Here is a 14,713-nt window from a genome sequence, read left to right on the forward strand (position 1 = left end):
TCACAATCCCTGGCTTTAGAAAGCCTGTGCCTTATCCATTAGTCCACTGGGGCTTACTGACTTTTTCATTCAAGACTGATAGGTTTTTAATAGTCAATTATTTATTTTTGAGAAAAAGTGAAGCTTTTTACTGTGTTCTTTGCATTACCAAGTCCAGCATGAAATGTGATGGTACTATCCAGAGCTGCCAGTATGGATTATCATACTATAGTGCAAAAAATCATTTTGATGCAACTGCTTTACCAACAGTATGTTAATCTTTTCCATTGTTGTTTTGTTGGCTGACTGAAGGAAGATATGCAATGCATTTGAACCAAAGCAGATGTGTGCTGACAACTTAAATTCACAATCATGTTTGTGTTTGTTCTTTCTTTCTTTCTTTCTTTCTTTCTTTCTTTCTTTCTTTCTTTCTTTCTTTCTTTCTTTCTTTCTTTCTTTCTTTCTTTCTTCATTCCATCCTTTGTAATATCATATTAAATATTAAGGTAGAAGATTATAATCAATGACTAATGACATAAGAAAAAGGACAAAAACTGTAAACAAAGCTGCTCCAGGTGAGGCTTGAATTCACAATCTTGACATTGCTCAACAGATACTGTCTTATAAGTACCACGCTCTGACCAATTGCACCACTGGAGCACTTTGCAGCATGAAACGGTTATGCTAGATATGGATTTGATTCCATACAATCAGTACAGTCATAAGAATTTAAAAAGAAAATCATTTTTAGTGATGAATGATGAGCAACAAAGGATCATGCATGCCAGATGGCGCATGAATAAGCTGTCCACAGTGATAGAAAAGTAAAAAAAACCCCACAACAATGTTATAATAAATGTCATTTTTAGCTTCTATGGTCATGTTTTTGCAATCTAAACACTACAAGACTGTTGTAAAGTTGAAGCAAGCATAAAATATAGACTCTAGTGACAACACAACTGCTTTAATGAGTTCCACCCCAGATGGGACTTGAACCCCCAATCCCTGGTTTAGGAGGCCAGTGCCTTATCCATTAGGCCACTGGGGTTTACTGTTTTTCTCATTCAAGACTGATAGGTTTTTAATTGTCAATTATTTATTTTTGAGAAAAAGTGAAGCTGTTTACTGTGTTCTTTGCATTACCAAGTCCAGCAAGAAATGTGCTGGTACTATCCAGAGCTGTCAGTATGGATTATCATGCTATATTGCAAAAAATCTATTTGGTGCAACTGCTTTACCAAAAGTGTGTTAATCTTTTCAATTGCTGTTTTGTTGGCTGACTGAAGGAAGATATGCAGTGCATTTGAACCAAAGCAGATGTGTGCTGACAACTTAAATTCACAATCATGTTTGTGTTTGTTCTTTCTTTCTTTCTTTCTTTCTTTCTTTCTTTCTTTCTTTCTTTCTTTCTTTCTTTCTTTCTTTCTTCTATCCTTTGTAATATCATATTAAATATTAAGGTAGAAGATTATAATCAATGACTAATGACATAAGAAAAAGGAAAAAAAAACTGTAAACAAAGCTGCTCCAGGTGAGGCTTGAATTCACAATCTTGACATTGCTCAACAGATACTGTCTTATAAGTACCACGCGCTGACCAATTGCACCACTGGAGCACTTAGCAGCATAAAACGGTTATGCTAGATGTGGATTTTATTCAATATAATCAGTACAGTCATAAGAATTTAAAAAGAAAATCATTTTTGGTGATGAATGATGAGCAACAAAGGAACATGCATGCCAGATGGCACTTGAATAAGCTTTCCACAGTGATAGAAAAAAAAAAAAAACACAACAATGTTATAATAAATGTCATTTTTAGCTTCTGTGGTCATGTTTTTGCAATCTAAACACTACAAGACTGTTGTACAGTTGAAGCAAGGATAAAATATCAACTCTAGTGACGACACAGCTGCTTTAATGAGTACCACCCCAGATGGGACTTGAACCCACAATCCCTGGCTTAGGAGGCCAGTGCCTTATCCATTAGGCCACTGGGGCTTACTGACTTTTTCATTCAAGACTGGTAGGTTTTTAATAGTCAATTATTTATTTTATGAAAAAGTGAAGCTGTTTACTGTGTTCTTTGCATTACCAAGTCCAGCAAGAAATGTGATGGTACTATCCAGAGCTGCCAGTATGGATTATCATACTATAGTGCAAAAAATCATTTTGATGCAACGGCTTTACCAACAGTATGTTAATCTTTTCCATTGTTGTTTTGTTGGCTGACTGAAGGAAGATATGCAATGCATTTGAACCAAAGCAGATGTGTGCTGACAACTTAAATTCACAATCATGTTTGTGTTTGTTTTTTCTTTCTTTCTTTCTTTCTTTCTTTCTTTCTTTCTTTCTTTCTTTCTTTCTTTCTTTCTTTCTTCCATCCTTTGTAATATCATAATAAATATTAAGGTAGAAGATTATAATCAATAACTAATGACATAAGAAAAAGGAAAAAAAACTGTAAACAAAGCTGCTCCAGGTGAGACTTGAATTCACAATCTTGACATTGCTCAACAGATACTGTCTTATAAGTACCACGCTCTGACCAATTGCACCACTGGAGCACTTAGCAGCATAAAACGGTTATGCTAGATGTGGATTTTATTCAATATAATCAGTACAGTCATAAGAATTTAAAGAGAAAATCATTTTTGGTGATGAATGATGAGCAACAAAGGAACATGCATGCCAGATGGCACTTGAATAAGCTGTCCACAGTGATAGAAAAGTAAAAAAAAAACACAACATTGTTATAATAAATGTCATTTTTAGCTTCTGTGGTCATGTTTTTGCAATCTAAACACTACAAGACTGTTGTACAGTTGAAGCAAGGATAAAATATCAACTCTAGTGACAACACAACTGCTTTAATGAGTTACACCCCAGATGGGACTTGAACCCCCAATCCCTGGTTTAGGAGGCCAGTGCCTTACCCATTAGGCCACTGGGGCTTACCGACTTTCTCATTCAAGACTGATAGGTTTTTAATAGTCAATTATTTTTTTGAGAAAAAGTGAAGCTGTTTACTGTGTTCTTTGCATTACCAAGTCCAGCAAGAAATGTGCTGGTACTATCCAGAGCTGTCAGTATGGATTATCATGCTATATTGCAAAAAATCTATTTGATGCAACTGCTTTACCAACAGTGTGTTAAACTTTTCAATTTCTGTTTTGTTGGCTGACTGAAGGAAGATATGCAGTGCATTTGAACCAAAGCAGATGTGTGCTGACAACTTAAATTCACAATCATGTTTGTGTTTTTTCTTTCTTTCTTTCTTTCTTTCTTTCTTTCTTTCTTTCTTTCTTTCTTTCTTTCTTTCTTCATTCCATCCTTTGTAATATCATATTAAATATTAAGGTAGAAGATTATAATCAATGACTAATGACATAAGAAAAAGGACAAAAACTGTAAACAAAGCTGCTCCAGGTGAGGCTTGAATTCACAATCTTGACATTGCTCAACAGATACTGTCTTATAAGTACCACGCTCTGACCAATTGCACCACTGGAGCACTTTGCAGCATGAAACGGTTATGCTAGATGTGGATTTGATTCCATACAATCAGTACAGTCATAAGAATTTAAAAAGAAAATCATTTTTAGTGATGAATGATGAGCAACAAAGGATCATGCATGCCAGATGGCGCATGAATAAGCTGTCCACAGTGATAGAAAAGTAAAAAAAAACCCACAACAATGTTATAATAAATGTCATTTTTAGCTTCTATGGTCATGTTTTTGCAATCTAAACACTACAAGACTGTTGTAAAGTTGAAGCAAGCATAAAATATAGACTCTAGTGACAACACAGCTGCTTTAATGAGTTCCACCCCAGATAGGACTTGAACCCCCAATCCCTGGTTTAGGAGGCCAGTGCCTTATCCATTAGGCCACTGGGGTTTACTGTTTTTCTCATTCAAGACTGATAGGTTTTTAATTGTCAATTATTTATTTTTGAGAAAAAGTGAAGCTGTTTACTGTGTTCTTTGCATTACCAAGTCCAGCAAGAAATGTGCTGGTACTATACAGAGCTGTCAGTATGGATTATCATGCTATATTGCAAAAAATCTATTTGGTGCAACTGCTTTACCAAAAGTGTGTTAATCTTTTCAATTGCTGTTTTGTTGGCTGACTGAAGGAAGATATGCAGTGCATTTGAACCAAAGCAGATGTGTGCTGACAACTTAAATTCACAATCATGTTTGTGTTTGTTCTTTCTTTCTTTCTTTCTTTCTTTCTTTCTTCCATCCTTTGTAATATCATATTAAATATTAAGGTAGAAGATTATAATCAATGACTAATGACATAAGAAAAAGGAAAAAAAAACTGTAAACAAAGCTGCTCCAGGTGAGGCTTGAATTCACAATCTTGACATTGCTCAACAGATACTGTCTTATAAGTACCACGCGCTGACCAATTGCACCACTGGAGCACTTAGCAGCATAAAACGGTTATGCTAGATGTGGATTTTATTCAATATAATCAGTACAGTCATAAGAATTTAAAAAGAAAATCATTTTTGGTGATGAATGATGAGCAACAAAGGAACATGCATGCCAGATGGCACTTGAATAAGCTTTCCACAGTGATAGAAAAAAAAAAACCACAACAATGTTATAATAAATGTCATTTTTAGCTTCTGTGGTCATGTTTTTACAATCTAAACACTACTAGACTGTTGTACAGTTGAAACAAGGATCAAATATCAACTCTAGTGACGACACAGCTGTTTTAATGAGTACCACCCCAGATGGGACTTGAACCCACAATCCCTGGCTTAGGAGGCCAGTGCCTTATCCATTAGGCCACTGGGGCTTACTGACTTTTTCATTCAAGACTGGTAGGTTTTTAATAGTCAATTATTTATTTTATGAAAAAGTGAAGCTGTTTACTGTGTTCTTTGCATTAACAAGTCCAGCAAGAAATGTGATGGTACTATCCAGAGCTGCCAGTATGGATTATCATACTATAGTGCAAAAAATCATTTTGATGCAACGGCTTTACCAACAGTATGTTAATCTTTTCCATTGTTGTTTTGTTGGCTGACTGAAGGAAGATATGCAATGCATTTGAACCAAAGCAGATGTGTGCTGACAACTTAAATTCACAATCATGTTTGTGTTTGTTTTTTCTTTCTTTCTTTCTTTCTTCCATCCTTTGTAATATCATATTAAATATTAAGGTAGAAGATTATAATCAATGACTAATGACATAAGAAAAAGGAAAAAAAAACACAACATTGTTATAATAAATGTCATTTTTAGCTTCTGTGGTCATGTTTTTGAAATCTAAACACTTCAAGACTGTTGTACAGTTGAAGCAAGGATAAAATATCAACTCTAGTGACAACACAGCTGCTTTAATGAGTTACACCCCAGATGGGACTTGAACCCCCAATCCCTGGTTTAGGAGGCCAGTGCCTTACCCATTAGGCCACTGGGGCTTACCGACTTTCTCATTCAAGACTGATAAGTTTTTAATAGTCAATTATTTTTTTGAGAAAAAGTGAAGCTGTTTACTGTGTTCTTTGCATTACCAAGTCCAGCAAGAAATGTGCTGGTACTATCCAGAGCTGTCAGTATGGATTATCATGCTATATTGCAAAAAATCTATTTGATGCAACTGCTTTACCAACAGTGTGTTAAACTTTTCAATTTCTGTTTTGTTGGCTGACTGATGGAAGATATGCAGTGCATTTGAACCAAAGCAGATGTGTGCTGACAACTTAAATTCACAATCATGTTTGTGTTTTTTCTTTCTTTCTTTCTTTCTTTCTTTCTTTCTTTCTTTCTTTCTTTCTTTCTTTCTTTCTTTCTTTCTTTCTTTCTTTCTTTCTTTCTTTCTTCATTCCATCCTTTGTAATATCGTATTAAATATTAAGGTAGAAGATTATAATCAATGACTAATGACATAAGAAAAAGGACAAAAACTGTAAACAAAGCTGCTCCAGGTGAGGCTTGAATTCACAATCTTGACATTGCTCAACAGATACTGTCTTATAAGTACCACGCTCTGACCAATTGCACCACTGGAGCACTTTGCAGCATGAAACGGTTATGCTAGATGTGGATTTGATTCCATACAATCAGTACAGTCATAAGAATTTAAAAAGAAAATCATTTTTAGTGATGAATGATGAGCAACAAAGGATCATGCATGCCAGATGGCGCATGAATAAGCTGTCCACAGTGATAGAAAAGTAAAAAAAAAACCACAACAATGTTATAATAAATGTCATTTTTAGCTTCTATGGTCATGTTTTTGCAATCTAAACACTACAAGACTGTTGTAAAGTTGAAGCAAGCATAAAATATAGACTCTAGTGACAACACAGCTGCTTTAATGAGTTCCACCCCAGATGGGACTTCAACCCCCAATCCCTGGTTTAGGAGGCCAGTGCCTTATCCATTAGGTCACTGGGGTTTACTGATTTTCTCATTCAAGACTGGTAGGTTTTTAATAGTCAATTATTTATTTTATGAAAAAGTGAAGCTGTTTACTGTGTTCTTTGCATTACCAAGTCCAGCAAGAAATGTGATGGTACTATCCAGAGCTGCCAGTATGGATTATCATACTATAGTGCAAAAAATCATTTTGATGCAACTGCTTTACCAACAGTATGTTAATCTTTTCCATTGTTGTTTTGTTGGCTGACTGAAGGAAGATATGCAGTGCATTTGAACCAAAGCAGATGTGTGCTGACAACTTAAATTCACAATCATGTTTGTGTTTTTTCTTTCTTTCTTTCTTTCTTATTCTTTCTTTCTTTCTTTCTTTCTTTCTTTCTTTCTTTCTTTCTTTCTTTCTTTCTTTCTTTCTTTCTTTCTTCCATCCTTTGTAATATCATAATAAATATTAAGGTAGAAGATTATAATCAATGACTAATGATATAAGAAAAAGGAAAAAAAAACTGTAAACAAAGCTGCTCCAGGTGAGGCTTGAATTCACAATCTTGACATTGCTCAACAGATACTGTCTTATAAGTACCACACGCTGACCAATTGCACCACTGGAGCACTTAGAAGCATAAAACGGTTATGCTAGATGTGGATTTTATTCAATATAATCAGTACAGTCATAAGAATTTAAAAAGAAAATCATTTTTGGTGATGAATGATGAGCAACAAAGGAACATGCATGCCAGATGGCACTTGAATAAGCTGTCCACAGTGATAGAAAAGTAAAAAAAAAACACAACATTGTTATAATAAATGTCATTTTTAGCTTCTGTGGTCATGTTTTTGCAATCTAAACACTACAAGACTGTTGTACAGTTGAAGCAAGGATAAAATATCAACTCTAGTGACGACACAGTTGCTTTAATGAGTTCCACCCCAGATGGGACTTGAACCCACAATCCCTGGCTTAGGAGGCCAGTGCCTTATCCATTAGGCCACTGGGGCTTACTGACTTTCTCATTCAAGACTGATAGGTTTTTAATAGTCAATTATTTATTTTTGAGAAAAAGTGAAGCTGTTTACTGTGTTCTTTGCATTACCAAGTCCAGCAAGAAATGTGCTGGTACAATCCATAGCTGTCAGTATGGATTATCATGCTATATTGCAAAAAATCTATTTGATGCAACTGCTTTACCAACAGTGTGTTAATCTTTTCAATTGCTGTTTTGTTGGCTGACTGAAGGAAGATATGCAGTGCATTTGAACCAAAGCAGATGTGTGCTGACAACTTAAATTCACAATCATGTTTGTGTTTTTTCTTTCTTTCTTTCTTTCTTTCTTTCTTTCTTTCTTTCTTTCTTTCTTTCTTTCTTTCTTTCTTCCATCCTTTGTAATATCATATTAAATATTAAGGTAGAAGATTATAATCAATGACTAATGACATAAGAAAAAGGAAAAAAAACTGTAAACAAAGCTGCTCCAGGTGAGGCTTGAATTCACAACCTTGACATTGCTCAACAGATACTGTCTTACAAGTACCACGCGCTGACCAATTGCACCACTGGAGCACTTAGCAGCATAAAATGGTTATGCTAGATATGGATTTTATTAAATACAATCAGTACAGTCATAAGAATTTAAAAAGAAAATCATTTTTAGGTGATGAATGATGAGCAACAAAGGATCATGCATGCCAGATGGCACTTGAATAAGGTTTCCACAGTGATAGAAAAGTAAAAAAAAACCCACAACAATGTTATAATAAATGTCATTTTTAGCTTCTGTGGTCATGTTTTTGCAATCTAAACACTACAAGACTGTTGTACAGTTGAAGCAAGGATAAAATATCAACTCTAGTGACGACACAGCTGCTTTAATGAGTTACACCCCAGTTGGGACTTGAACCCACAATCCCTGGTTTAGAAGGCCAGTGCCTTATCCATTAGGCCACTGGGGCTTACTGACTATCTCATTCAAGACTGATATGTTTTTAATAGTCAATTATTTATTTTTGAGTAAGAGTGAAGCTGGTTACTGTGTTCTTTGCATTACCAAGTCCAGCAAGAAATGTGCTGGTACTATCCAGAGCTGTCAGTATGGATTATCATGCAATATTGCAAAAAATCTATTTGATGCAACTGCTTTACCAACAGTGTGTTAATCTTTTCAATTGCTGTTTTGTTGGCTGACTGAAGGAAGATAAGCAGTGCATTTGAACCAAAGCAGATGTGTGCTGACAACTTAAATTCACAATCATGTTTGTGTTTTTTCTTTCTTTCTTTCTTTCTTTCTTTCTTTCTTTCTTTCTTTCATCCTTTGTAATATCATATTAAATATTAAGGTAGAAGACTATAATCAATGACTAATGACATAAGAAAAAGGACAAAAACTGTAAACAAAGCTGCTCCAGGTGAGGCTTGAATTCACAACCTTGACATTGCTCAACAGATACTGTCTTATAAGTACCACGCTCTGACCAATTGCACCACTGGAGCACTTTGCAGCATGAAACGGTTATGCTAGATGTGGATTTGATTCCATACAATCAGTACAGTCATAAGAATTTAAAAAGAAAATCATTTTTAGTGATAAATGATGAGCAACAAAGGAACATGCATGCCAGATGGCACATGAATAAGCTTTCCACAGTGATAGAAAAGTAAAAAAAAAACCACAACAATGTTATAATAAATGTAATTTTGAGCTTCTATGGTCATGTTTTTGCAATCTAAACACTACAAGACTGTTGTACAGTTGAAGCAAGGATAAAATATAAACTCTAGTGACGACACAGCTGCTTTAATGAGTTACACCCCAGATGGGACTTGAACCCACAATCCATGGTTTAGGAGGTCAGTGCCTTATCCATTAGGCCACTGGGGCTTACTGACTTTCTCATTCAAGACTGATAGGTTTTTAATAGTCAATTATTTATTTTTGAGAAAGAGTGAAGCTGTTTACTGTGTTCTTTGCATTACCAAGTCCAGCAAGAAATGTGCTAGTACTATCCAGAGCTGTCAGTATGGATTATCATGCTATATTGCAAAAAATCTATTTGATGCAACTGCTTTACCAACAGTGTGTTAATCTTTTCAATTGCTGTTTTGTTGGCTGACTGAAGGAAGATATGCAGTGCATTTGAACCAAAGCAGATGTGTGCTGACAACTTAAATTCACAATCATGTTTGTGTTTTTTCTTTCTTTCTTTCTTTCTTTCTTTCTTTCTTTCTTTCTTTCTTTCTTTCTTTCTTTCTTTCTTTCTTTCTTTCTTTCTTTCTTTCTTCCTTCCATCCTTTGTAATATCATATTAAATATTAAGGTAGAAGATTATAATCAATGACTAATGTAATAAGAAAAAGGAAAAAAAACTGTAAACAAAGCTGCTCCAGGTGAGGCTTGAATTCACAACCTTGACATTGCTCAACAGATACTGTCTTATAAGTACCACGCGCTGACCAATAGCACCACTGGAGCACTTAGCAGCATAAAACGGTTATGCTAGATGTGGATTTTATTCAATACAATCAGTACAGTCATAAGAATTTAAAAAGAAAATCATTTTTGGTGATGAATGATGAGCAACAAAGGATCATGCATGCCAGATGGAACTTGAATAAGCTTTCCACAGTGATAGAAATGTAAAAAAAAAAAACCACAACAATGTTATAATAAATGTCATTTTTAGCTTCTGTGGTCATGTTTTTGCAATCTAAACACTACAAGACTGTTGTACAGTTGAAGCAAGGATAAGATATCAACTCTAGTGACGACACAGCTGCTTTAATGAGTTCCACCCCAGTTGGGACTTGAACCCACAATCCCTGGTTTAGGAGGCCAGTGCTTTATCCATTAGGCCACTGGGGCTTACTGACTTTCTCATTCAAGACTGATAGGTTTTTAATAGTCAATTATTTATTTTTGAGAAAGAGTGAAGCTGTTTACTGTGTTCTTTGCATTACCAAGTCCAGCAAGAAATGTGCTGGTACTATCCAGAGCTGTCAGTATGGATTATCATGCTATATTGCAAAAAATCTATTTGATGCAACTGCTTTACCAACAGTGTGTTAATCTTTTCAATTGCTGTTTTGTTGGCTGACTGAAGGAAGATATGCAGTGCATTTGAACCAAAGCAGATGTGTGCTGACAACTTAAATTCACAATCATGTTTGTGTTTTTTCTTTCTTTCTTTCTTTCTTTCTTACTTTCTTTCTTTCTTTCTTTCTTTCTTTCTTTCTTTCTTTCTTTCTTTCTTTCTTTCTTTCTTTCTTTCTTCCTTCCTTCCATCCTTTGTAATATCATATTAAATATTAAGGTAGAAGATTATAATCAATGACTAATGACATAAGAAAAAGGAAAAAAAAACTGTAAACAAAGCTGCTCCAGGTGAGGCTTGAATTCACAATCTTGACATTGCTCAACAGATACTGTCTTATAAGTACCACGCGCTGACCAATTGCACCACTGGAGCACTTAGCAGCATAAAACGGTTATGCTAGATGTGGATTTTATTCAATATAATCAGTACAGTCATAAGAATTTAAAAAGAAAATCATTTTTGGTGATGAATGATGAGCAACATAGGAACATGCATGCCACATGGCACTTGAATAAGCTTTCCACAGTGATAGGAAAAAAAAAAAAAACCACAACAATGTTATAATAAATGTCATTTTTAGCTTCTGTGGTCATGTTTTTGCAATCTAAACACTACAAGACTGTTGTACAGTTGAAGCAAGGATAAAATATCAACTCTAGTGACGACACAGCTGCTTTAATGAGTACTACCCCAGATGGGACTTGAACCCACAATCCCTGGCTTAGGAGGCCAGTGCCTTATCCATTAGGCCACTGGGGCTTACTGACTTTTTCATTCAAGACTGGTAGGTTTTTAATAGTCAATTATTTATTTTATGAAAAAGTGAAGCTGTTTACTGTGTTCTTTGCATTACCAAGTCCAGCAAGAAATGTGATGGTACTATCCAGAGCTGCCAGTATGGATTATCATACTATAGTGCAAAAAATCATTTTGATGCAACGGCTTTACCAACAGTATGTTAATCTTTTCCATTGTTGTTTTGTTGGCTGACTGAAGGAAGATATGCAATGCATTTGAACCAAAGCAGATGTGTGCTGACAACTTAAATTCACAATCATGTTTGTGTTTGTTTTTTCTTTCTTTCTTTCTTTCTTTCTTTCTTTCTTTCTTTCTTTCTTTCTTTCTTTCTTTCTTTCTTCCATCCTTTGTAATATCATAATAAATATTAAGGTAGAAGATTATAATCAATAACTAATGACATAAGAAAAAGGAAAAAAAACTGTAAACAAAGCTGCTCCAGGTGAGGCTTGAATTCACAATCTTGACATTGCTCAACAGATACTGTATTATAAGTACCACACGCTGACCAATTGCACCACTGGAGCACTTAGCAGCATAAAACGGTTATGCTAGATGTGGATTTTATTCAATATAATCAGTACAGTCATAAGAATTTAAAAAGAAAATCATTTTTGGTGATGAATGATGAGCAACAAAGGAACATGCATGCCAGATGGCACTTGAATAAGCTGTCCACAGTGATAGAAAAGTAAAAAAAAAACACAACATTGTTATAATAATGTCATTTTTAGCTTCTGTGGTCATGTTTTTGCAATCTAAACACTACAAGACTGTTGTACAGTTGAAGCAAGGATAAAATATCAACTCTAGTGACAACACAGCTGCTTTAATGAGTTACACCCCAGATGGGACTTGAACCCCCAATCCCTGGTTTAGGAGGCCAGTGCCTTACCCATTAGGCCACTGGGGCTTACCGACTTTCTCATTCAAGACTGATAGGTTTTTAATAGTCAATTATTTATTTTTGAGAAAAAGTGAAGCTGTTTACTGTGTTCTTTGCATTACCAAGTCCAGCAAGAAATGTGCTGGTACTATCCAGAGCTGTCAGTATGGATTATCATGCTATATTGCAAAAAATCTATTTGATGCAACTGCTTTACCAACAGTGTGTTAAACTTTTCAATTGCTGTTTTGTTGGCTGACTGAAGGAAGATATGCAGTGCATTTGAACCAAAGCAGATGTGTGCTGACAACTTAAATTCACAATCATGTTTGTGTTTTTTCTTTCTTTCTTTCTTTCTTTCTTTCTTTCTTTCTTTCTTTCTTTCTTTCTTTCTTTCTTTCTTTCTTCCTTTGTAATATCATATTAAATATTAAGGTAGAAGATTATAATCAATGACTAATGACATAAGAAAAAGGACAAAAACTGTAAACAAAGCTGCTCCAGGTGAGGCTTGAATTCACAATCTTGACATTGCTCAACAGATACTGTCTTATAAGTACCACGCTCTGACCAATTGCACCACTGGAGCACTTTGCAGCATGAAACGGTTATGCTAGATGTTGATTTGATTCCATACAATCAGTACAGTCATAAGAATTTAAAAAGAAAATCATTTTTAGTGATGAATGATGAGCAACAAAGGATCATGCATGCCAGATGGCGCATGAAAAAGCTGTCCACAGTGATAGAAAAGTAAAAAAAAAACCACAACAATGTTATAATAAATGTCATTTTTAGCTTCTATGGTCATGTTTTTGCAATCTAAACACTACAAGACTGTTGTAAAGTTGAAGCAAGCATAAAATATAGACTCTAGTGACAACACAGCTGCTTTAATGAGTTCCACCCCAGATGGGACTTGAACCCCCAATCCCTGGTTTAGGATGCCAGTGCCTTATCCATTAGGCCACTGGGGCTTACTGATTTTCTCATTCAAGACTGATAGGTTTTTAATTGTCAATTATTTATTTTTGAGAAAAAGTGAAGCTGTTTACTGTGTTCTTTGCATTACCAAGTCCAGCAAGAAATGTGCTGGTACTATCCAGAGCTGTCAGTATGGATTATCATGCTATATTGCAAAAAATCTATTTGGTGCAACTGCTTTACCAAAAGTGTGTTAATCTTTTCAATTGCTGTTTTGTTGGCTGACTGAAGGAAGATATGCAGTGCATTTGTACCAAAGCAGATGTGTGCTGACAACTTAAATTCACAATCATGTTTGTGTTTTTTCTTTCTTTCTTTCTTTCTTTCTTTCTTTCTTTCTTTCTTTCTTTCTTTCTTTCTTTCTTTCTTTCTTTCTTTCTTCCATCCTTTGTAATATCATATTAAATATTAAGGTAGAAGATTATAATCAATGACTAATGACATAAGAAAAAGGAAAAAAAAACTGTAAACAAAGCTGCTCCAGGTGAGGCTTGAATTCACAATCTTGACATTGCTCAACAGATACTGTCTTATAAGTACCACGCGCTGTCCAATTGCACCACTGGAGCACTTAGCAGCATAAAACGGTTATGCTAGATGTGGATTTTATTCAATATAATCAGTACAGTCATAAGAATTTAAAAAGAAAATCATTTTTGGTGATGAATGATGAGCAACAAAGGAACATGCATGCCAGATGGCACTTGAATAAGCTTTTCACAGTGATAGAAAAGTAAAAAAAAAAAACACAACAATGTTATAATAAATGTCATTTTTAGCTTCTGTGGTCATGTTTTTGCAATCTAAACTCTACAAGACTGTTGTACAGTTGAAGCAAGGATAAAATATCAACTCTAGTGACGACACAGCTGCTTTAATGAGTTCCACCCCAGATGGGACTTGATGCCACAATCCCTGGCTAAGGAGGCCAGTGCCTTATCCATTAGGCCACTGGGGCTTACTGACTTTTTCACTCAAGACTGATAGGTTTTTAATAGTCAATTATTTATTTTTGAGAAAAAGTGAAGCTGTTTACTGTGTTCTTTGCATAACCAAGTCCAGCATGAAATGTGCTGGTACTATCCAGAGCTGCCAGTATGGATTATCATACTATAGTGCAAAAAATCAATTTGATGCAACTGCTTTACCAACAGTATGTTAATCTTTTCCATTATTGTTATGTTGGCTGACTGAAGGAAGATATGCAGTGCATTTGAACCAAATCAGATGTGTGCTGACAACTTAAATTTACAATCATGTTTGTGTTTTTTCTTTCTTTCTTTCTTTCTTTCTTTCTTTCTTTCTTTCTTTCTTTCTTTCTTCCATCCTTTGTAATATCATATTAAATATTAAGGTAGAAGATTATAATCAATGACTAATGACATAAGAAAAAGGAAAAAAAACTGTAAACAAAGCTGCTCCAGGTGAGGCTTGAATTCACAACCTTGACATTGCTCAACAGATACTGTCTTATAAGTACCACGCGCTGACCAATTGCACCACTGGAGCACTAAGCAGCATAAAACGGTTATGCTAGATGTGGATTTTATTCAATACAATTAGTACAGTC

At 35.0% G+C, this 14,713-nt stretch overlaps 4 non-coding genes across 4 annotated transcripts; all 4 read right to left on the reverse strand.

Annotated features, from left to right (window-relative positions):
* Positions 1-1,907: 1,907 nt before the first annotated feature.
* On the reverse strand, positions 1,908-1,980 carry TRNAR-CCU (transfer RNA arginine (anticodon CCU)). The gene has a single exon. It is a non-coding gene; the product is annotated as a tRNA-Arg (tRNA).
* Positions 1,981-4,723: 2,743 nt separating this feature from the next.
* TRNAR-CCU (transfer RNA arginine (anticodon CCU)) lies at positions 4,724-4,796 on the reverse strand. The gene has a single exon. It is a non-coding gene; the product is annotated as a tRNA-Arg (tRNA).
* Positions 4,797-7,311: 2,515 nt separating this feature from the next.
* On the reverse strand, positions 7,312-7,384 carry TRNAR-CCU (transfer RNA arginine (anticodon CCU)). The gene has a single exon. It is a non-coding gene; the product is annotated as a tRNA-Arg (tRNA).
* A 3,777-nt stretch (positions 7,385-11,161) lies between these two features.
* On the reverse strand, positions 11,162-11,234 carry TRNAR-CCU (transfer RNA arginine (anticodon CCU)). Its single transcript has one exon. It is a non-coding gene; the product is annotated as a tRNA-Arg (tRNA).
* Positions 11,235-14,713: the final 3,479 nt, after the last annotated feature.

Source organism: Pseudophryne corroboree, unplaced genomic scaffold (assembly GCF_028390025.1).
Source record: "Pseudophryne corroboree isolate aPseCor3 unplaced genomic scaffold, aPseCor3.hap2 scaffold_129, whole genome shotgun sequence".
In the NCBI taxonomy this organism is placed as follows: Eukaryota; Metazoa; Chordata; class Amphibia; order Anura; family Myobatrachidae; genus Pseudophryne; species Pseudophryne corroboree.